Genomic DNA, 25,344 nt, shown 5'->3' with positions numbered 1-25,344 from the left:
CTTCAAGACCCCTGCCACACTGAGAAGCAAGAGCCCCAGACTCCTCCTGCTGAAACCTCATTCCTGGCTTTGATGTACTTCCTCTTAAATAAAGAATCGGAGCCATTTTTTTGTCCTTTGGTTCCAGCTCCCATCAGGACTGGAAGACCTGTTAGGTGCTCAGCTTATGTAATTTCTGGCTTTGTCTCTATTTCTTACTAATTAGTTAAGAATTTCTATATCTCTGGTGGCTCACTCCTCCTGTGCAGGAATCTACCCCTGTGGGGTGCTGGCTACCCTGCAATAATATATATTAATTTAAATAGTCAGAAAAGTACTCCAAATTCATAGTCAATGAACTGTAATGTGACTTGTCATATATCGTACTTTTCAATAATCTATACGGAGAGCATTAAAATGTAGAGAATAAGGGAAATTTCCCCTATACCCTCTGAAACTTTGCTGGAGTAGACTTGAGAGATAAAAATAGGAGAAGCAGCATTTAAAAATCAGTATGGAGGAAAATCACAGGAGTGTGATTACCCAGTGGCTCAACATTATTCAACTTATATAAGAAACTTATATACTCCAATTTTATAGGGCAGGATGGGGAATATAGACAGTTTCATTAAGTAAATATCTTTGGGTTAGTTAATATTGGTTTGATCTCTCCTCATTAATATAACTTAAATTACTGTGTTGTACTGGGGAAAAAGTTCTATCTGGTACAAAAAATATGGAAGAATTGAGAGTGTAAAATAGTGGAAGCACTGGACAAGGACAGAGGAGCTTTCATCCCAATTCTGTACCAATTAATTGGTAATTTTAAATCAATCGTTTAGCTGTTTCTTTATTCCCATACAAATGAGGGTCTAGATACTTATGATCTTTTGGCACAGGATACAACAGAGTTGATATTACAGAATAATTTTTAAAAGGCAGGTATACCCTCCCCCCCACCACCAGGTGCATGTGTGTGAGAGACTCAAACTCATTACTCAACTGTTGCCCAGCAAGGATATTTTGAGACTTTGATGAAGTCAGATAGTAGTTATTTCAGTAAATTTATTTACATATAAATGTAGCTTTGGGGAGTGCTTGTAAAATTTGATCTTTTAAATTTTTCAAATTCCTCTGTGTATATATTGTTATTTTGTCTGAGGTTTGAAGAATGTATGTTCTAAGAAGTAAACCTTTCCTAGATCACATCCAAATTTAATAATCTTTGCTTTAGGTGGAAAAGGGTAGTTTTTAGTTTTGAATTGTAATCTTAAGGGCCAGTCATTTGATTTCTGAAAAGATTAAGCCTTCTGAGATATTCAGTAAATGAAGACTATTTTTATCTGAATGTTTTAGCAGATTTTTTTTTTTTAATACACTAAGTCATCTTATAGCTTTATAGTTTGTTTTTTGGCCAGTAAGAATTTCCTATCTTCTTCTTCCTTCTTTTGAGGAATGTTTATTTTGTTGTCATTGTCTTTTCCCAGTGGTTGCTCTTAATCATTTGTGTGGAGTATGTACCTAGGTTTGTGTTCCCAAAGTACTCTGAGTCTGTAGAGATAATTGCTTAGGTGCAAATATTTTCAAGTGCTTGGGGATAATAAGCTGACTTGAGTTTTGTTTCATATGTTAAGCAGATATTGCAGTGGTCATTAGTGTCCTATTTTTCTCAACTTTTATCTGCACCTACCTGCTTTTCTTTATTTCTGGTGTATTTTAAAGTAAATGTAAGTTATGTTATTTCATTCCTAAATACTTAAGTATTTAGGATAGCATTAAGATAACATTATGTTAACTCTTGCTCATAACAAATCATAACTCATAACAAATCACAGCAAATTTAGTAGCTTTAAACAGTAAGCATTTGTTATCTCATAGTTTATGAGAGTTTGGGTAGAGATTAAGGGATCCTCTGCTCTAAGTCTGTTATAGACTATAGTCAAGATGGCTACTTCATCTGAATCCTTGAATGGGGAAGGATCTGCATTCAAGCTTATGTGGTTGCTGGCAGGATTCAGTTTCTTGCAAGTCCTTGGTCAAAGGCTGCCTTCAGTTTGTTGCCATGTGGGCCTCTTCAACATGGAAGTCACAGTTTTATGTACACTAGGCCCAGAAATGATATCTTGTCACCTTTGCCATTGTTCTAGACTGTCAAACACACAAGGGAATGAATTATACGAAGATGTGAATACCAGGAGAATAGGTATCATTTAAAGCCATCTTTGAATTTCTCTTCTAGAGAACTTTCCATTTCTTATAACTTCAGTACTGTTATTTTGCTTAACAGTGTGGCAATAATATTTTAATAACAACTGATACCCACCTCACTAAATTTTCTGTTTTTACCAAAATGTCTTTTTATAGTTAGTATTTTTGAATCATATCCACTCACTTCAAAATTCTTTTTATCAAGAAGAATCTTCCCATCTTTTTACCAGTTTTCTTTCAATCCATTGATTTTTTTTTAAGAAATGATGTCATTTATCCTGAAGAGGCTCCCATATTTCTGGATATGTTCACTTGCTTTTTTGTAGTTGCATTTGACTAATTCCTTTAATGTCATACTTTATGTACAGCAGTACTTGGAATTAAATGGATCTAGGTAGATTTTGTAACACTTTTTTTTTTTTCTTATAACTTCTCTCTAGGTGGTGTCATGTACTTTCTATTTTAACAATTCAGGATGTACAAAGTTCAATTTTTTTGTGAAGTTTTCCATCTATCTTTCATTTATGATGTTACTATCCAAAGATAGTCATTATAGATAAACTATTTCAGTAAAGGCATCAAAACGAATGTTTCTGCATTTCTTTCACATTTACTTGTTGCATTTTTTTTTTCCAGTATAGGCTTTCCCCTTAATTAGAGCTTTTTGGTTACTCTGAAATACAGTTGTTCTGGGAAAGCAACATAAATGCTTTTTTTTTTTTTTTTTTTAGAAAGATGGTGACATGATCCATGAAAAATTAAAAGTTTTATTTCAAATACCAACTGGTATTTGGTGTATTTCTTTAAGTATCTAATTTTATTTTCAAAAGAAAAACATTATCAACATTAGTTTATTATGTTTTAAGTAACTTTAATAGTCATTCTTTTTGATGACAGAGTATTCCATTTTTTGTCTAGTAGGTGCACCTTCAGGGTTGCTCCTGTATTCCTTTGAATAATTCCCATTCTAATAGATTTTCTTGCTTTTTGGTATAATACTTTTGTGTGAGAATGATGCTTAGAATGCAGAGTTGGAAACTAGGAACACTTATTGCTACTATAAATTGTTATTTCTTTTGGACCTTCCTAGGGTATGTAGCTGAGAAATAAAATTTTTTAGAAGAAAAAATAATTATGAGTTTATACTATTCCAATTCAAATTTGATTTACCAGATTGTAACTTCTTTCATTTAACATTTGTTATTTTTTTCTTATGCTGAAAATATTTCCTAAGATCACCATTAATATGATTACTGTTTTGCCATATCTCTGTGTGTGGGGTGAACATATCTCATAGTTTATGAGAGTTAAAAGTTTGGGTAGAGATTTAGGATCCTTTATGGTTTAAAACATAGTTTAAATGTAATAACATCAGTGTTGTTACTGGGTAAAGTTTGCATGTCTTTGCAGGTTCTTCTCCCTCTTCTCTTTATATTGTAGTGCACTGAGGATAGTAAATATTTTGTTTTTAAGGTAATTGAAATAAAACTTAATTTTTCATGGATCATGTCACCAACTTGATTTGCAGTTAAGTTCATTTGTTTTCAATTTTTAGGGGTTCATTTGTTCGCTGTGCTTTTACATTGTGTAAAACATCAACTTGATTTCAAATTTTAAACTGTACAGCTTGCATCTCTGTCACTTTTCATCCCCTCTAATATGGATAGCCAATTTATTAGCTTTTGGTCCATCCTTCTGTTGTTTCCTTTTGCAAACTCGAGCAACTACTTATGTATTCACAGTTTGTTTAATCATTCACCAATAGAATGGCATATAGATTTTTTTCTAGTTTGGGGTTATTAGAAATGAAGATGTTTTAAACATTCATGTACAGTTTTTTTTTTTTTTTTTTTTTGCTTGAATGTCAATTTTCATTTCTCTGGGATAAATGTCCAGAGTCTAGTTTTTGGGTTGTATGATAAGTGGTTAGTTTTAAAAGAAACTTCCATACTCTTTCCTAGAATGACTATACTATTTTATAGTTCCACCATCATATATGAATGATCTAGTTTTTCTGAATACTTGCTAGCATTTGGTGTCATTGTTATTTTTTTTAAATTTTGATATTCTGTTAGATATGACATCTGATTATGGTTTTTGTTTGGATTTTCCTAATGATAAATGAAGTTGCCCATCTTTTTGTGTATTTATTTGCCATCTGTGCATCCTTAGTTAAATGTCTGCTCATGTCTTGTCTGTTTTCTAATTGAATTGCCTGCTTTTTTTTTTTTTTTTTAACTGTTGAGTATTCAGAATTCTTCACATATTCTAGATGTAAGTCTTGCTGATATGTAGTTTGGAAATATGTTCTTAGTTTGTAGCTTTCTTTTTCATCCTCTTAACAGTCTTTCTCAGAGCAATTTTTCAATTTTGCTGAAGTCCAATTTTTGCTTTTATGGGTCTGTTTTTTGTATAAGAATTCCTTGCCTAGAAAGGGAAACTTACCTTGTTGGTGGGATGTAAGTTAGTATAGCTATTATGGAAAATAGAATGAAGATTCCTCAGAAAACTGGAACTAAAACTACCATATGATCCAGCAATTCCATTACTGCCTATACATCCAAAGGAAATGAAATGATTATATCAAAGAGCTATTTCACACCCATCCACCACTGTTCACAAGAGCCAAGATATGGAATCAACCAAGATGTTTATTGACAGATGAATGGATAAAAACAAGTGATATGTATTTACATGATGGAATATTTTTCAGCCATGAAAAGGATGACACCTCCATATTAATTTATTTAGTAATTTATTTGTATCTGTTTGGATTCATGCGTACTTAGTTTGTACTTTTAAGTTATGATCAATACTATTCTAATTATTTTGTTGCTTTACTTGTTTTCATCTTTGGCTGTATCCTTCCTTCTTTTCTTTCTTCACTTCCTTAACTTTCGGTACCACAAGATGCTCCATCTTGTTATTTCCTGCCCCCATTTCTCTATGGAAACTGTGATTCCTTTTATTGGAGAAAAGCATCAAAATCCAGGTGTTAGGTGTACTGCTTTTGGGATGTTATTTCTTTCAGACCCTTTCAACTGGCAGAGCAAAGAAAAATGATTATATACTAACTGTGTATATATATATATCTATAAATATTTGTATATGTGACCGAGTATGCTGCTGGTTATATTCAATTAAGAGTGAAATAAGTTCTCCTACTTTAATCTCTTACCACATGAATAATTCCAGGCTCTTCCCCTTCTAATTTGTAAATTTTCACCTCAGTAATAAAAAAACTGGACTCTATTTGTTAGGCATTTGCTTCATTGATTGATTACAGTATATGTATGCAGCAGTATTAAAATTGCTCATCTGTACTTTGTAAGACACACTTTTATCCACCAGAGTATGCATATCCTATTGTCTTTAGTTTTATAAATTCCATTTCATTTCCAGTGTCACTTAGATCTGCACCTTTTCCTCTACGCCTATCAGTAAGGCCAGTTAGTTGTACAAAGTGGCCAAAACATTTTGCATTCCCCTCAGCTGCCTTGCTTGTACTTGATACTGCCTCCTCCCCCCATTCTATTTCATTGCTGTGTTTAATAATATGTGATATTGAATGTCTTTTCAAATGTTCATTTTCTGTCTTCTTAAGTTTATATCTTTTGCTCATTTATGAATTGTGTTGTTTTCTTATTTTGCAAATATTTCCTTTCCATACCTTTGGGTTATCTTTTTACTCTTGTAATAGTGTCTGCAGAGCACAAGTTTTAATTTGAATAAAGTCCAGCCTGTTTTTTTTTTTTTTTTTGCTTTCATAGATTATACTTTTGATGTTGTATCTGAAATATCATTGCCTAACCCAAGTCTCTTATATTTACATATAAACTATATATGTTGCTTTCTAGAAGTTTTATACTTTTGTGTTTCACACTTCTAAGATCCATTTAAGTTGATTTCTTATAAAATGTATAAGATCTTGATTTTTTTTTCCTAGGTAGATATCTGATTTAGTACCATTTGTTGAAAATTCTGTCTTCATTGAATTGCCTTTGCTTTTGGTCAAAGATTAGTTGATTATATTTGTTTGGATCTATTTCTGGAGCCTATATTCTAATCTGTTGATCTGTACAGTTATTCTTTTGTTATTACTGCACTGTCTTGACCTCTATAGTAACTTTTAGTTAAGTCTTGAAGGTAAGTGATATCATTTCTTCAACTTAGTGCTTCAGTATTGTTGGCTATACTGAATCTTTTGTTTTTCATATAAACTTTACAATCTGTTTTGTCAATATTCGTAACATAACTTGTTGTGATTTGCTTATGATTGGATTGGATATATTAGAGCAAATTGGGAGGAACTGATGTCTTAAAAATATTGAATCTTCCCATCTATGAACATGGACTGTCTCTGTATTCATTTATATTATCTTTGATTTCTTTCATCAGCAATTGAAGTTTTTCTCATACTGAATCTTATGCATATTTTATTATATTTGTTCTTAAGTACTTTATCTTTCAAGTACTAATATAAATGGGTTATATTTGAAAGTCCAATTATTCATTGTTTGTATATAGAAAAGCAATTGACTTTTGTACATTCTTTTTTTTTTTTTTTGTGGTGCTAGGCCTTGTGCATGCAAGGCAAGCACTTTATCAACTGAGCTATATCCCTAGCCCACATCAATTTTAAATGCTACAACCTTTGTATAATTACTTACTAGTTGCAGGAGTTTGTTGATTCTTTGGGATTTTCTGTAGACAATCATGTCATCCATCCATACACACACACACACACACACACACAGACACACACTTTTCCTTTTAAAAATTTTATTGTACTAGATAGGACTTCTGGTATGATGTGGAATAAGAGTGATTTATTCCTATCATATGGGTGAAGCATCTAATTTTCTACATTAAGTGTAATGTTAGCTATAGGTGTTATGTGTAAATTTTTTTAAATAAATTTAAGGAAGGTCCCCTTTTGCTGGGAGCCATTAGCCAAGTAGGTATGACAATTTCCTTGCCAGCGTATCCCCACGTTGCTTTTTTTTCCTCCTAGTTTTCTTTTGTTTCCTATTTTGTGGGTTTAAAATTCTTGTCTTCCTACATCTTTTCTATCTTCCTACATCTTTTCTTATCTTTTTTTTTTTTTTACCTTTCTGTACTTCTGTTTTTAAAGTTTTTCTCTTCAAGTTTTTAATCTTTTTTATCTAAATATATTTTATCCTATTATCTTCCCATTTTCATGGTTTTTTTTTCTTTGTCATGAAGGCATCTTAACCACCTTCAATTTAATCTTTTAAAGCCTTTTAATTATCATCTATACTGTACTTTTAAATATACTTTTTCATCACCTACAGCTTTACTCTTTTAAATGAGGCTTAGATTCTGTTTAAATCGCTTAATGTTAGTTTACATGGCTGCCCTTCAACCAAAGGCCTTTTTTACTCCATTAAGAAGCTTTGTCTCAATCTGCCATGTACAAATACCTTTTTCTTCTTTCTTTTTTTCTCAAGCTTTTAAAGAAGTCTAGTTTCCTCAAAATCTTTTTAAATGGCATTTTACAACTTTTTACTTTACCACAGAGATTATCTCATCTAGAAACATTTCTTTTTTTTTAACCTTCCATATTAAAATATATTTTTACATCTTGAATCTTTTTATATCTTTTTTCTAGCCGTTAACCTTTTTTATCAATTCACATTCTGAAACAACTCTTATAAAATTTCTGATTTAGACAAATTACTCCACTTTAATAAGATGAAGTATTTTTATGTTTTTTTATGGTACTATAATACTATAATTGAAACCCAACTGAAACTTCTTATACTCTTTGTATATAAATTATACCTGATAGAATCTTAACACTTAGTAACCTTGTTTCAGCAAAGACACAGACTAAAGCAATATTAAACCTTTTTTCCATTTAACAATTTATGAAAACACACATAATGTTTAAATATATTACCTTATGGAACTTAATAAGTAAAGAGTACTTGATTTTATATTTAGTGGTTGATATTTTAACATTTTAGCTTTGTAAATTAATCAGATGTCTGTAAAAACCAAGATCTTAGACAATTGTAGTAAACAGAATTAGCTATCTTTTTCTTGTTGAAGAAAAATCCTTCTACAGGATACCATGATGGTCCCATTGATATACTTAATAACTCGTCTTTAAAAAGCCATGGGCTACATTTTTGTATTATATCAACATATGCCCTAGCTGTTCTTGGTCTTACTGGGGTGCCTCCTTTCTCTAACAATTTCTCTTCCTTGGAGGCGAACAACTTCAAACCTTGAGTCAACCATTTTCCCGAGTTTGCCTGAGAAAGTTCTAGGAACAGGCAACTTGAAATAAAAACAAAATAAATCAAAATAGGAACACATTGTTTTTTGAAATGGTCACCCATTCTCTCGCCTTCCCTCAGGGGCGAGCAATTTCACTTACCCCTAAGCTTCAGATGTTCCCCGCACGGACCACCAAATGCCCCAGTCTGGCTGGGCACAAATCACGAGCCACTCACAGCTTTGTAGATTCAAACAGTAATTCTTTATTCCCGAACTCACACCGGCCATCTACAAACACGTTCTGGGGAAATCCACGTTCTCTGCCTGAATCCACACCTCCACTGGGCTTCTGTCTCCCAAAAATACTGTCTGAATCCCGTGAGAACTCAAGAGGAACTCAGGCAGCAGGATACGCCCTATTCCCAGCAGGAATAACCTTCCTAAACCGGGAACGCCCTAAACCCGGATTATCCTAAACCGGGAACGCCCTAAACACGGATCCGCCCTGGTCCTTGAGCAAGGTCACCTTCCAGGAGTCCTTCCACTAAGCAACATGGGGGTACGCTGGCAAGGAAATTGTCATACCTACTTGGCTAATGGCTCCCAGCACCCTTTATTCCTAATTAGCTTGGGTTTTTAATTATGAATTGATATTGGATTTTTTGAAAAGCCTTTTCTGTATCTATTATATAACTTTTTTTCTTTTACCTATTGATGGAATGTATTAATTGTTTTTGGAATGCTGAACCAGCCTTGCATACCTGGAATAAATATTTTGATTATGCTATTATTACTTTCATGAATTGAATTTGATTTGCTAATATTTTGTTGAGTAAATTTTTTTGCATCTATATTTATAAAAGATACTGAGCTGAAATTTTTCTTAGGATGTCTTTATTTGGTTTTGATATTAGGGTAATGCTGGTCTCATAGAGGAAATGTTTCCTTTGCTTATTTTGTAGAAGACGTTTTAGAGAATTGGAATTATCACTGTCCTTAAATGTTTGGTAGAAATCACTAGTGAGACCATTGGGCCTGATGCTTTCTTTTTTTGGAAGATTATTATTATTTTTTTGAATGACATGAAATTTAATAACCTTGTAGGAAAAAACAGACTTTGTCTCTTGTTTTTTTTTTTTTTTTTTTTTAATATTTATTCTTTAGTTTTTTTTGGCATACACAACATCTTTGTTAGTATGTGGTGCTGAAGATCAAACCTGGGCCGCACGCATGCCAGGCGAGCGCACTACTGCTTGAGCCACATCCCTAGCCCCAATCTCTTGTTTTTAATTATTGTAGCATTCTATACACTGACACAGAAGTAAAAGAAAAAGACTGAAACTTAAATGTGAAAACTCTTTACAAGTCAATCCATAGCTTTATACATTTAAGAATATGTTAATGGACAGCTGAAGAATAAGATTATTAATTATTGATTGAATTTCTTTAGTAGTTATTGGCTTTGTCTCCTTGAGTTTTAGTATTATGTCTTTCAAGAAATTGGTCAATTTCATCTGTGTTATCAATTTTGTGAGAATAGTGTTATTTGTAATATTCATCTTATAATCCTTTGATATCTAAGATCAGTAGTGATGCTTCCTTTTCAACAAATATTAGTGATTTGTATCTTTTCTGCCCCCCTCTTCTTTGGTTAACCGAGCTAGAGGCTAGTCAGTTTTATTGGTCTTTTCAAGTAACCAACTGTTTGTTTAATTTTTCTTCCTTTGTGTTACCTGTTTTTAATTTCATTCATTTTTACTCTAATTTTTGTTTTATTTTTTTCCTACTTCATTTATTCTTAAATTGCTTTTCTTTTCTGGTTTCCTAGGGTGGAACCTTTTAAATCTGATTAACTAGCATGTATTCAATGTTGTAAGTCTCCTTCTAGTCATTGGTTTCATTGTATCTCACACATTTTGCTGACTATTTTCTTTCATTTTTACTTAGTTCAAAATATTTTTGAATTTGTCTTGAGACTTCTTTGACTTATATGTTACTTGGAAATTTGTTGTTTACTCCAATTATTTTAGGATTTTCTAGGATTTCTAGGATTATCTTTCTGTTAATGATTTTTAATTTAATTCCATTATGGTTTGACAGCATACTTTGCATAATATTCTGTCCTTTCATGTTACTAATTATGTGTTCTATAATATGCTTGATATCCCCCCCCCCCCCCGCCAGGGATTGAACCAGGGCCTCCCATGTATCAAGCAAATGCTGTACCACTGAGCTACTTCCCCAGCCCTTACTGCATTTGAAAGGAGTTTATATTCTGCTATTGTTGGATGAAGTATTCTTTAAATATCAATTAAATCTTGTTGGTTGATGGTGCTGTTCAGTTCAGTGGTATTCTGAATTTCTGCCCACTGAATCTGTCAATTACTAAAAGAGGGAGGTTGGTGTCTCCAGTTATAGTAGTGCTTCTTGCAGTTCTGTCAGTTTTTCTTTCAAGTGTTTTGACACTTTTTTGTTCAGCACAGACACATTAAGGATTGTAATGTCTTCTTAGAGGGTTAATACTTTTTTCATTAATGCCTCTCTTTATATCCCTCATGATTCTCTCTGTTCTTAAGTCTGACTGATATTAATATAGCTACTCAGTTCTCTATTTGAAGCATGATAATATCTTTCTCCATTTCTTTATATTCATCTATTTGTCTTTAGGGTGAGGTTTTTTTTTTTTTTAATAGATAACGTATTTGAACTTTGTTTTTCTTCATCCACTCAGTCTTTATTTTTAAATTGGTTTGTTTAGACTGTTCACATATAAATTTATTATTGATACAGTTGAATTGGTGTCTACATTATTTGTAACTGTTTTCTATTCAGTGCACTTGTCTTTGTTTATTCTTGTTTTCTTTTTTTTTTTTGATTTGAAAATTCAACTTTATTTACAAAAGTTCTGTCAACAAAGATGCCATTCCACCCCTTCAAAATAACTGATAATTTTCACAAAAACCATTAACATAGTTTAAACCTTTCTACATAAAACTATATTATGGGATAAGCAAACAACCTTATAAGATGATTCAAGACATATAAACAAAAAATAAAAAACAACATCTAGCATGAATGCTCTATTGACAGAATGAAGAATTAAGAATCACACTTTTTAATGTGCTGCTCCACCAAGAAATGGAAACATGATAATATTTTGGGAGGTAAAGGCTTCACAATAAACAGTGTTGTTACATAGGATAGTTTAGTTGTGATTATTTAGGGTTGATATTGCAGGCTAATATTTATGCTGATTTTATAGAATAAGTCGTCATCATTGTAAAAAGGGTACAGACATTTCTATACAGATTTTTCTACCAAAGAAAATGCGGATACTGGCTTGATCTTATTATTCAGGCCAATTAATAAAATGCATAAAAAGAACTTGAGACTACAATCATCAGGTGACTTACAAAATTAGAATTTTCCCTGAAATCAAATAGTATTATCCTTTATAGTATATATAAATCTTAATTTTTTATAACAAGACCATATAGACTATTTAACCAACAGTTTAAAATAAAATTATCCAAATTACTTATTTACCGTTTACATGTGATAATTACTTAAAAATTCTTTAAATTTAATCTAGGGGGATAATTACTCTCACATCACAGCTAAGTCACGAGGAACTTCAAAACTTTGGAAAAAAATTCATCCCTGAGAAGTGTGAGAAAAACATCTAAAAACCCAAACAAACAACCCAGAGAGAGAGTCTTGTACCCTTTAAACAATCTTTACCATAGCACAAACTGTTATTAATAGCCAGCAATCAGATGTATTTCAATCCTGGACAGCTACTACCTCTGGTGACTTGATCTTTCTGTAATTAAACTGCAAGTGCAGTATTTTTTTTTTTTTAAATCAGATAAATAGAAACTCTGGTTTTATTTTCAATTTTACATTTTTGTCAAGTGAAATATAAGCCTGCTAAGAAATGAATATTCTAGTAATGACTGAAATAATAACTTCACTGGCATCTCTTCTTCTAGGTCTCCATTTCTCCCATTGTTGTTCACCCAAATAATAAAAGCAGTACGATAGCAACTGAGTTTACTATTATCAATGGCACTCGCATTACAGTTCTTACAGATCGAATCAGGTTCGTTAGCTGAGATTTAATTCCTGGTTCCTCTCCGAATCCACTAATTCCCTGGTCTGTTCCCCAGCCAGTGTTTTCAAGGAAGCGCTCCTCATGCGGGATGGTGATGGCGTTGACACACAGCAGGGCTACCTGAAGTAGTGAATACAGGGTAAAGGCCATGGTCACCGGGAGCCTTCACGAGGCCCAACTGAACCCTCTCCTGCTGCCGCAGCGGACTTGGCGCCGCCACCACCCCCGCTCTATTCTTGTTTTCTATCCGATTTGAAATGAACGTTCAATGTGATTTCTTCTCTTGTCTTTTAGTATATCAATTATACTTCTTTAAAATTGTTTTAAGTGGTTGTGCTAAAGTTTGTAATACATATTATGATTAATCTAAATTTAGCTTTAAATGTGTATGTTGCTAGAACAGGTACCTTATATCAGAATATTTGTTATTCCTACCTTTTTTGGTCTGCTTTGTGCTGCTGTGACAGAATAACACAGATTGGGTTTGTAATTAACAGAAATTTATTGGCTCAAATTCTGGAGGCTAGGAAGCCTAGGATTTACAGGCCAGTGTCATTTTGCCACATCATTTCACCGCAAAAGGACAAATGGGGGGATAGAGGATTGCAAAACGAAGCCTAACTAACTCTTATAAAGAACTCACTTCTGCTTTGTTTAACCCACTTCCACAATAATGGTGTTCAATCCATTAAGGACGGCAAGAGCCCTCCTAACCTAGCCATTTATTGAAGTTTCCACCTCTTAATACTATTAAACTTTTCAAACTATAGTATCTCTCCTATCATAATGTAGTTCATGAATTTCACTCATCTATATGCTGTACTCATCCAATGTCAGTTAAGAATAAGAAAAAAGTTTTTTTAAAATCTTAATTTAATCTGTTACCCTATTTATGTAGATCCATGTATCTAACTGTTGTAGTCAGCTTTTTTGCTGCTGCGACCAAAAGATTTGTCAAGAAGAATTAGAAGAGGAAAAGTTCTGGAGCTCAAGTTTCAAAGGTCTCATTCCATAGGTGGCTTACTTCATTGCTCTGGGCTTGAGGTCAGGCAGAACATTCTGTCAGAAGGCATGAGAAGGAGAGCAGCTAAAAACGTGGAACCAGGAAGCAAAGAGAGATATCCCTCACCAGGGACAAGATACATAAAAGAAGGCTCCCCTCCAATGACCCACCTCCTCTAGCCACACCCTACCTGCCTACAGTTAGTACCAGATCAATGCATTGATTAGATTAAGGCTCTTACAACCCAGTCATTTCACCTCTAAACTTTCTTGCACTTCAACACTTGAGCTTTTGGTGGACACCTAATGTTTAAACCATAACCCTAACCTATATAATTTCCTTCTCTCTGAAGAACTTATGTTAACATTTCTGTAAGTAACAGTTGGTTTACTATTACTGGTATGGGTAACAAATTCCCTTAGTTTTTGCTTTAGGAAATATTTTTCATTTTTGAAAGGTAATTTTACTCAATATAGAATTTTAGGGTTTTTTTTTTTTTTTGGTTCCCCTTTCAGCAACTTTAAATATTTTATCCTACTGTTTTCTTTTTTTCTGCAATTGAGTTATATCCTCAGCCCCATCTTACTATTTTCTTGCTAGTGGGATTTTTATGAGAATTCCAGGGTAATTCTTATCCTTGTTCCCTGGTAATGACTTTTTTCCTGTGCCTTCTTTCCTCTCTTTCTTTCTCTTCTTGTATTGCAATTAGGCTTTTTGATTTTCTTAACGTCCTTGGATATTGCCTCCCCCATACAATTTTTTTTTTCTTTTTAGTTTATGAACTTTCTGTTGACATATCTTCAAGCTCACTGACTCTTTCCTTATTACATTTCCCACATGTCTGGCATCTTGTCTACTTTTTCCTTTAGTGCCCTTAAGATATTAATCATAATTATTTTTTAAAATTCTCTAATGTCATATTCTTAAGTCTACCTGAGGAAGTTAGCTGGGACCTCTAGCCTTTATTCATTATCTCCTAGCATCTAATTTTAAGTGATAGTCTTTTCCTTTCAGTTAATATTTTTAAAATATTTTATTCTAATTTGTTATATATGACAGGAGAATTCAGTTAATATTTTTTATGAAATCAATAAGAATGTTCTAACTTGCACCTATTCTTGCCATTCATTAGTTTGATTTATCCTTTCTACGTTTTTTTTTCCAGTACACATTTATATTCTATTATGTTGTACTTACCTTCATCCTTAATTTTAGTTGTGTAACTAAATATGTTTTTAGTTCATATGACCACATTTTAGGGCTTTCAAGTCATTTTGGGATTTGTATAGTTTGCTTTTTAGTGGGTTTTTTCCAGAAGAGCTCAAGGAATATGTTGTTAAGTATGCCTTTAAACTTGAAGAACAGTTTAGCTATAAAGTCCTTGGCTCACATTTTTTGTGCCTGAGTATCTTAAAATTTCTGTTTGATTGTATGAAAAGTATAGCTTTTAAGTTTTACACACACACACACACACACACACACACACCCCTATATATAGTTTATTTTTTTCTTATAAGTGACTTGATGTTTTTACCTGAATGCTCAAAAGCTTAAAAAAAAAAATTGTAGTAGGTATCTTCTGGGTTGAATTAACCTAGTATACCATGTGTCCACTTAGTGTATAGATTTCAGTTTTAATTTGAAGTTTTCCTTGTAGCAGTCTGAAATATCTGTCTGCTTCCAAGTATATATTTTTAAGATCAACAACTTACTGTTGCTTTCCTTTATATCTTTTTCATTATTTTTGTTCATTTTCTATCTTGTTTTTCCCTTATTGGCCTTATTTTCAAGGGAGAGGTCTTTTTCTGTGTGTGTATGGGGGGTTCTTTGTAATTTATGATCTTTGTTTCTGGGGAAAAGGAAAAAACCCAACTGTTATCCCTCACTTGTGAATCTGGTCTTATTTTATTTTATTTTTGATCTGTTATAGTTTTAGTTTATTTCTGCTAAAGGAAATGTTTTTCTTCATTACTTTTAGGTCATTTTGCAATACTAAATTTAATAGTTTTCTTTGGGTCTACATTGCTCAGTGTTTTTATTATTTGTTACAATGCTGTTTTCCCCACAGCATCTTAGTGTGAGCTTTCCTTTTATGTTTACTAGTATATAAACCAGTTGGTTTTCTGGTAGTTATAGAAGGAAAAACTTCTATAGGGAAGGAATGGACAAGTGTAGTTTTTGAGCTTTGTGGCTCCAGGCCCCTCTCATTTGCGACGTATTTTTAAAAATTGGACTTTTGAGAAATAATAAATAAAGTCTTTTGCCTTTGTGTCTATGTTTTCCAGATGTTTTGTTTTCGGAAGAGGCCCCTTTAAAAGTATTTTGCTGTTGTGAAACTTTTTGAGGTCTCTGTCACTTGGCCCTCTTCTCACCTATGTATTTTCTTTCTCTTTGGCCAAATTCTCATTCTTTTTGCTTTGCTTAGCCCCCCCCCCCTACTTCTCTCTCTCTCTCTCTCTCTCTCTCTCTCTCTCTCTCTCTCTTTCAATTTCTGTTCTGGGTGGATCTCTGTCTTTCTGAAAGTGAGAAAATATTGAGAGCATAGTTTTAAAATCCTCTTAGGATCTAGAATTAGCACTTTTTGAATATCTCTGGCTCCCTTACAGATTTCCTGCCTTCTCTGTGTTTACCTACATCTTGAAGTCTGTGAAAGATATTATCTGACTTTCCCTAGTTCTCATATTTCTTTATTCACATTATTTCCTATTGCCTGGATTTGAACTTGTTGGTCCTTTGTGGAGAATAGACTTTTCCTTCATTTTTACAGGAGTGTATCTCTTCCCCCCCTCCTTTCCTCTTTCTCTCTTCCACCTCCCTTAATGGACAGATGCCTTTATTTTGTTTATTTTTATGTGGTGCTAAGGATTGAACCCAGTGCCTCACACTTGCTAGGCAAAAGCTCTGCTGTGGAGAGCAGTGACAGTGACTGGGAGACCAGTGTCTGAGATTGAGTCCCTGATGACTTCAAGGCTATTGGCATACTTGGTGAATCTAGAATTAGCACTTTTTGAATATTTCAGAAACAGAAAGTTTCAGTGCAAAGGCATAGGATGCCCAGTTGCTATGGAGATGTCCTCCATGCTAGAGTCTTATCAGCCTCGACCTTATTCTCAGGCAGGCAGCTCCTTGGAATGAAGGAACTTCCTTGCTAAGATAATCACAATGTTTCACCAGTTTTGCTGCTCCTGAATCTGCCTGCAAATTAGTAACTTTAAACAATGGACTTTCTTGAGAGCTGCACAGTGCTCTTAACATTGCACATTGCAACTGTAATGTAACTGAGGAAATAGCTGCATACTGTTGCTAACTCTGTAACTTTTCTGAATACAAAAAATAATGCTAGCATAGTCTTTAATCTGATTTAGAGTCACATATAATAAAGATTGCTGGTGTCATTTTTTAGACCTTCTTCTTCATCAGAGAGGAGCAGCGCCTCCATCCAACCCCAGCTGTTTTATCTTCAAGATCTGCGTGTGTTGACTCTATTTCTTCCAATCTCCCATCGCCTGTCACCAGAACCTGTTATTTTTGCCGTGGTGGTCTGGCACTCTGCCACTGAACTGCAGCCCCAGCCCACGAGTAACTTTTTATCTCCCCCCGCCCCCCTAAGGAGAGAGAGAGAGAGAGAGAGAGAGAGAGAGAGAGAGAGTGTGTGTGTGTGTGTGTGTGTGTGAAAATTTATGCATCCTATTTCTTTTTATAGCATTGTCTGTAATTATCTTGTTTTTAACTCTACTTATTTTGTACTTCTCATTTGAATGTTAGTATCACAAATTGGGGACCTTGTCTATGTTAAATATCACTGTATTCCCAGAGCCTAACACACTGGCATATGGTGGGATTCAGTGAATATTTGTTGACTATGAGCAACTCCAGCAAATGGTTGACTCCTCTACTGGCTGAGCTCCTGTCTTAAAATTGATAAATATTTGGAAGTGAGTCTAAACCTCTTTTATGTACAAATATTTGATTTAGGAAAAAGCTGTAATTTATAGCATACTCTTTAACTTTCTAGAGGTAGATATGTAAAATTGGCTTAAGAGTTGATCCTTGTTTTACATTTTGAATTATAGTATTTTATTGTATACTTTTTTATCTCTCTTAAATTTTGTGCTATATGTATTAAAAAAATAGATTGTAATCTCTTTCCCTTTTTATACTGTTAACCTAGCAGAGTATTTACACATAATGGAAGCTCTGTTACATAATCAATTGATTATGTATTGTTATTTTTAAAGGAAACACATTGTTTTCATTCTTTGTTATTTCTTTACTGCTACTTTTTTTCCTTCAAATTCTAATTTGACTTTTTAATAAAATGTTGTTTTGATTATTATTGTTATAACATTGAGGATTGAACCAGTATAATAAATTGCTTTACTGCTGAACTATATCTCTAACTGTTTTTATTTATTTTTCAAATTTTGAGACAGGGTCTTGCTAAGTTGCTGAGGCTGGCCTGGAACTTGTAATCCTTCTGCCTCAGCCTGCTGAGCAGCTGGGATGATATGTATGTACCTCTGTACTTGACTTTTAATTTTTAATTGACACATAGTTATTATATATATTTATGGGCTATAGTATGGCATTTTTTATACATGTATGCAATGTATAATGATCAGACAAAAGTAATTGGCCTATCACCACAGAGGTGTCATTTGTGCCAGAAACATTCAAAATCCTTCCTTCTACCTATTTTTAAATGTTCAGTTGCTGTCAACCTTAGTTATCCTATATTGCTGTTGAACATTAGAAGTCATTCCTTTTAACCAACTGCACCCCTGTACACATTAACTAAGCTCTCTTCATCTCTTTCTCCCCCCTCACCTATCTCATGCTGGGATAATCACTATTCTATTCTATACTTTGAGACAAACTTTTTAGTTTTGTGTGTGTTATTATTGACTGATGTGTAGGAGGAACATTATACATGATACTTTGAAAAAAGTCTAAAAGACTATTAATTTAGCCTCCTAAATGGTGTTTCCTAGAATATGTAACTAAACTGCCCTGATTAGAGCTGGAAGAAATTTGAGATTAAGGAACTCAACTTTCCCTTCACACTACAGATAAAGGAATTAAAGCTCTGAGACATATGATGGGTTATCCAATCAACTGGTGGCCAAGATCCAAAGTCTTATGATTCTTAGTTGATTTATTTTTCTATTATTATTATTATATTTTAATTAATTATTATTATTATTTTTTTTTTGCGGTGCTGGGGATAGAACCCAGGGCCTTTCTCATTCATGCTAGGCAAGTTGCTATAGCTACATCTCCATTTAGATGTAGATCCTTCCATTTTATCACTTCATTGAAAGGGTGCAGGTTTTAGGAGTGTTTTTAAACTACCAAGGAAAAAGCTAGGTTGAATTCCTATGTTGAATCCTTTTACATTCTTTTAAATACTTTACATGACTGATTTTTCTTTATATCAGAATTAGAAGTGGTTTTTGAGTGTCAGTTGAAAATCTGGAGGATTTTCTGATAGGTTTGAAGAGCCATTAGCAGAAACAATTTAAATGCTCCATTTTCCCCCAACTACTGCTATTTATATTTAAGTATTCTTAACAGCAGTAATCTGAATATTACTAAGCAGACATAGGATTTGAGCATAAGTTTAATCAAGAAAAAATTTTGGTGACCTGAATTAAATCCAAAATGTCCAATAAACTCTTTATTTTTTTGCTTTACTGGAATAAACCCAGGGGCACTCTACCACTAAGCTAAGTCCCCAGACCATTTAAAAATATTTTCAGATAGGGTCTCTTAGCCCAGGCTGCCTTGAACTTTTTAATCTCCCAAGTAGCAGGGTTTACTGCATGTACTGCTGTGTATGGCTATTTTTATTTTTAATTGACACACAATAATTGTATATATTCATAGGATTCAATATGACATTTCAATACTTTTATACAGTGGTAGTGATCAGATTCCAAGTAGCTGGGATTGTAGGCATGCACTACCATGCCCAGCCAATAAATTCTAAGGTTGAATTTTAATAGTTTGTTTCTAAAATTTAATTGGTAGTGTATATATAGATACTGTACACTTAAAAATATGCAAAAATAGAGATATTTAACTTGGAAAAAGTCAACACTGTATTCTATTTTTCATTTACCCATGTGTTTCACTATGAATTTTTATGATCAAAATAAAAGGATTTAACTACTCATATCCTTATCTTTGTAGTCTATGCCCAAATATGCAATTATTGTTCATTTTTATTAACCTTCGGTTTTTAATCCAAATGTGGTAGAAATGAAAATGCACATTTAAAACTTAAATTAACTTGATAAAAATAGGAAGCCATTTTAGCCCAAGCCCATCTCCTTTTCAGTTCTTCTTAACCAGTTTTTAGCTATTATTTGTATTTTGCGTTGTAAATATTTTAAGCATCGTAGATATTTTATTTACTCTTACTAGGTAACTCTTATTTGATTCTTATAGCCTTGGCATTGAGTTGTGCTTTGTATAACTTTTTTTGTGGTTATTTATTTTTCTAGACAGTAGTATAAATTAAAGTTATGGGATGCCTGTAAGGTGTTGTGTCCACATTGTTTTAGTTGGCAGAGCAGAGATTCCTGGAAACTGGAATTAAGAAACCATTGATTTTTATTTCCTATTCCCTGGAGTACATGGTCTTCAAAATCTTCCTCTTCACTTCCTCTGTCAGCTACATTTTTATCATGCTACTGACTGACTTATTCCTTCATTTATATCTTATTCTTTGTATCATTTAGCTGTTTTATTGGTTCTTTTATTTATACATTTGTTTGTCTTATAATTTCTTTTTCTTTTTCATATTGATCTGTCTCATCTCCTGCCATAAGAGGAAGGCAGTTTAAATTAGCTGTCTTTGAGATAGTTGTAAGGCAAAATGTCTTACTGCAAAATTTCAATTCTAATTGTGTTAAATTTCAACTTAACATGTTACAATTTAAGTTTTAAATGCACTGTCCTGTGGCTCTGGGTAGAATAATCCTCTTTTGCACTGTCCTGTGCCTGTGAGTAGAATAATCCCCTTTTAGAAAATGGAGAGGTGAGCTGGTATCATGATTGACATATGCAATTTGAGAGGTTAATGAGTTTTACTTAGTCCTAAGAATTAGAAAAAGAAAAGACTCTGTACTGCTAATGATGGTAGGTTTTATAGGTCTTTGGAAAATATAAGAGGAATGATAATAACGAGCACATTTTATAGACTGCTACCATAGCAATAGTGGCTCTGTTACTGTTGGTGAGGGACTGATTTTAAGAGTCACTGCCCTAAACTAGTTTCTTATTTGCCTTGCATGAGAGTGGAAGAAGGTTGAGGAAGGATCATTGTGGGAGGGCAAATTAAAAGCAGTCTGGAGCTGACTTTACATTTTGGGATATGATGTGTTGCCTAAAAATTTCAAAAGGAAAATAAGCCTTTTTAGTTTCTTTTCAGTTTAATCCCAGAGACCCTAGGGACTCAAGAGGAACTCAATTTGAGGCCAGCCTTAGCAATTTAGTAAGAACCTATATCAAACTATATCAAAAAAAGAAAGAAAAGAAAAAATAAAGAAAAGTTAAGGTGGATTTGATGATGATAATGAGTCAGTTTGACATAAATACTGGAAGTTTGTTGTCATCTCAACTATGTTATTTTCTACAATAATTATTTTTACTGTTTATGTGAATTATGCATATTATAAAAAACCAGAACAACATGACAAATAAAATAAGTAAAATATTGTAATGATATTTATAACTTATTTTGGGTTCATATTTATACTTGCTTTATATGATTTGGTAAATATCCACTTGTTTATATAATTGCATACAAATATAAACATACATAAAGAATAATTTATTCTTGTAATAACTAGTTACACATGCTTCTATCTTAGGTTGTAGAAATCCCTCTGAGTTAGTCAGCATAGATCTGCATTTTTTATAATGGCAATATAATATTCCATAGTATGTTACATAATTTAATCTCCTTCTCCCCCTGTAAAAAATGTTGCATTAAACATCTCTATACATACATCTTTACATACCAGTGATTTTATTTTTGTGATGGGAGTACTAGATGAAAGAACATGTATGTTTAAAATTTTAATGTATGCTGCAAATTTATTTTCCACAAAGACTGGAGTAATTAATGCACATATACCTTTTCTTGCTGATTTTTGATAATGAGAGATTAATTTTAACTGTTTGAAAAGAATATTCTTTTGTTTTTCTCAGGCATGAAAAATACACAGAAATTTTTTTTAATATTTATTTTTAAGTTTTTTAGGTGGATACAATATCTTTATTTTACATTTATGTGGTGCTGAGGATCGAACCCAGTGACCCATGCATGCTAAGCGAGCATTCTACTACTGAGCCACAACCTCAGCCCCAGAAAAAAAATTTTTTTTATCCTTATTTATTGACCAGTTGAATGACTTGGTGAGTTGTATTTTATTTATTTTCCATTCTGTTGGTCATATTATACTCATTAAATATAATAATATTTTACACATTTTAAATAAAATTCTTTATTAGTCATAAGTTGAAAACTTTCACTTAAACTGTTGCTTGTATCCTGTTTTTCTTTATGGTATTTTTTTACAGTATAAAATTTGAAAGGTTTTTTATAACCAAAAATTACTTTTCATATATATATATATATATATATATATATATATATATATGAAATATATGTATTTTTTCATATATATATATGATATATATATATATATATATATATATATATATTCTTTTTTTTTTTTTTTGGCAGAAAGATTTTCTCAACTCTTCAGTTTGGCATCTATTTTTTCCCCTAAGATTTTTGTGTATGTGTGTACATATGCTTAAATGCTCAATTAGGATTAATTTTGTATATGGTATTAGATAAGGGTTAACTTCTGATGGATAGTCAGCTCTGCAAGATCCTTTAGTAAGCCAACTACATTTACTGCTGAATTAAAATGCTTATCAAATATTAAATTACCATCTATCCTGGACTTAATTTCCTGTTTCTTTGAGCTGTTTGTTTCTATACCAGTTCCTTTTACTTTTAATTTTAGAAGATTTAAAGTGGTTTAAATCTTTTCAATTCTTTTTTTTTTTTTTAAGTGTTTTAAAAGCTGGTGATTTGATTTTTCTCTCACTATTTTTTATAAATTTTCTTGGTTCTTTTGTATGTTTATTTTTTTGATGCTAACTTTCTGTTGCATGAACTCCTTGGGTAAAGAAAACTTTCCATAACTCCCAAATCTGGCAGTCTTGTAGGCCATTTCTTGAGTTGTTTATTATCTGTGGTTCAGGCAGACACTTTTCAGCTGAGAGGGCAAGTTCTTGTTGTCTTCAGAGGTGAAGAGAACCAAGAGAACCAGCTTAGCTCTCTTGAAGCTCTTTATGGGATAGGAAGACTAGCAGATTGTCGCAGCAAAGCTCATGTTGATGACTTTCTCTTGGGGACAGAGGTATCCTTGGATCTCATGGTTCTTCTCCTAGGACCAAGATTTGTCAGGATTCTTAATTTTTATTTTGGCCTCTATCATAGACTGGGCTCAATAGAGGTATTCAGTAGTTGTCTTTAGTGTTAGGAGTGGAGATCAGAAGAAATATATTTCAGCTTCCATCTTTCCAAACCCTACTAGGCTAATCTCACTCAATTTCTGTTCTGTATCATGCTATGATGGATCCACTGTAATTTATTTTAAGTGCTATCTACTCATATATTTTTATCAAGTATTTAATAAGTACCTTGTATGTTGCAACATTTAGGCACATGAAGATGAATACTACAGTCCCTTTCTATTTAGAAACACTTTGCATAGTTTTTTACTTCTTTCTTCTTAAAAAAATGCTTTCTTCATTTATCATCTATAATTTCTGGGTTTTCATTTTCTTTATTTTTGAGTCTATTCAGTCGCCTTTGCTTGATTGTTTTCTTCTGGACCTCTAGAACTTATTTAAGACTTAGTAAGACTTAGACTTATTTAGACTTAGACTTATTTAAGACTTAGACTTACTTAGACTTAGACTTATTTAAGTCTTTGATCTTCTTTTCTCTAGCAGTATTTCATTCCACAAGTCATCTCATTCAGTCATTGTTTTAAATAACACTGATATACTTAGATCTCTAAAGATGCATATTTTATTCTGCCCCATTATTTTCTTGGAATTTTACCATCTGACATCTAACTACCATGTTTCCAGTGGGCTAATAGGCACTTCATAATTTTCACAAGACCAAAACATATTCTAACTGTTTGCCCCCCATAACTTTGCATCCAGTGATCATCTGCTAATTTTTTAGATGATGACATGGCTAGCTCCCTTACATTATTTTATTTCTCCCTTTATTTTTCTTCCTAATACCATCATCTTTTTAACCACTACCTTGAATTATGTAGATATTTGTGTTTTGTTTAATTTTCCAGGTGCTTAAAAATACTAATTTCCTATTTTTGTCAATCTTTATATTTGTATTTTTTGCTAGTTTTAACAAAGTTTGTCTCTGCCTTATATGTTTTTTTATTTGTCATGAGTCCCTTTGTTATGTGGGCCTTTAAATAGATAGTAATGCTAGGTGTGTTTGGTAGTACTCTCCTATGATTCTAGCAGCTCAGGAGGCTGCAGGGGGAGGATTGCATTTCAGAGCCATCCTCAGCAACTTAGTGAGATCCTGTCTCAAAAAAATTAAAAAGAAGGCCTGAGGGTATGGCTCTGTGGTTAAGTTCCCTTGGGTTTAACCCCCCAGTTCCAAGATAGATAGATAGATAGATAGATAGATAGGAATTTGTCTATTTATTCACCTAATATAAAGGATATTTAAATGTATGGCTGTATTGATGCATGATGTTAATTTTTTCATTTTATTTTAAAAGTTGTGATTTTAATGTTTTTATCTTTATTTAGTCTTTATTTCATAAATTTTGCAAAAAAGTGTTTTTGTTGACTTTTCTATCTCATTATTAGGTGGATAGTATGTTTTTGTTTAATTTTAAACTTTTGAGTGGTATTCTAACATCTCGTTTTTCTTTTATCACCTTCAAAAACATTCCTTACTAAGAACTATGAAGGAATTATCTCACATATCATCTGATCTCCCTCTTCTCAAATTGATTACATTTTCTGATTTTCATTGTTTTAATTATTTGTAGTTATCATGGATTAGATTTTCCTTCGTGGTTTATAACATTGATATCAGTGGAATTTTTAAAATTTTAACTTTTTAAAAGATTTTCTTTGTTTTTAAATTTTTTTAAATTCTGATTTGTTATATATGACAGCAGAATGCATTACAATTCGTATTACACATATAGAGCACAATTTTTCATATCTCTGGTTGTATAAAACATTTATTTACACCATTTGTGTCTTCATACATGTACTTTGGATAATGATGTCCATCTCATTCCACCATCATTTCTAACCCCATGCCCCCTCCCTTTCCCTCCCACCCCTTTGCCCTATCTAGAGTACACCTATTCCTCCCATGCCCCCATCCCTACCCCACTATGAATCAGCCTCCTTATATCAGAGAAAACATTTGACATTTGGTTTGGGGGGATTGGCTAATTTCACTTAGCATTATATTCTTCAACTCCATCCCTTTACCTGCAAATGCCATGATTTTATTCTCTTTTTATTGCTGAGTAATATTCCATTTTGTGGAATCACACACACACACACACACACACACACACCACATTTTTAAAATCCATTCATCTACTGAAAGGCATCTAGGTTGGTTCCACAATTTAGCTATTGTGAATTGTGCTGGTATAAACATTGATGTGGCTGTGTCTGCCTAGTATGCTGTTTT

At 32.8% G+C, this 25,344-nt stretch overlaps 1 protein-coding gene and 1 pseudogene across 3 annotated transcripts in view; one reads left to right on the top strand and one right to left on the bottom strand.

Annotated features, from left to right (window-relative positions):
- The window catches only part of Mkln1 (muskelin 1), a 336,778-nt gene that overhangs the window by 173,974 nt on the left and 137,460 nt on the right, over nucleotides 1–25,344 (top strand). The window lies entirely within an intron of this gene.
- LOC143402970 (immediate early response 3-interacting protein 1 pseudogene) lies at nucleotides 12,416–12,735 on the bottom strand (annotated as a pseudogene).

Source organism: Callospermophilus lateralis, chromosome 1, assembly GCF_048772815.1.
Source record: "Callospermophilus lateralis isolate mCalLat2 chromosome 1, mCalLat2.hap1, whole genome shotgun sequence".
NCBI classification, from domain to species: domain Eukaryota; kingdom Metazoa; phylum Chordata; class Mammalia; order Rodentia; family Sciuridae; genus Callospermophilus; species Callospermophilus lateralis.
This window is presented reverse-complemented; position numbering and strand designations above follow the sequence as displayed.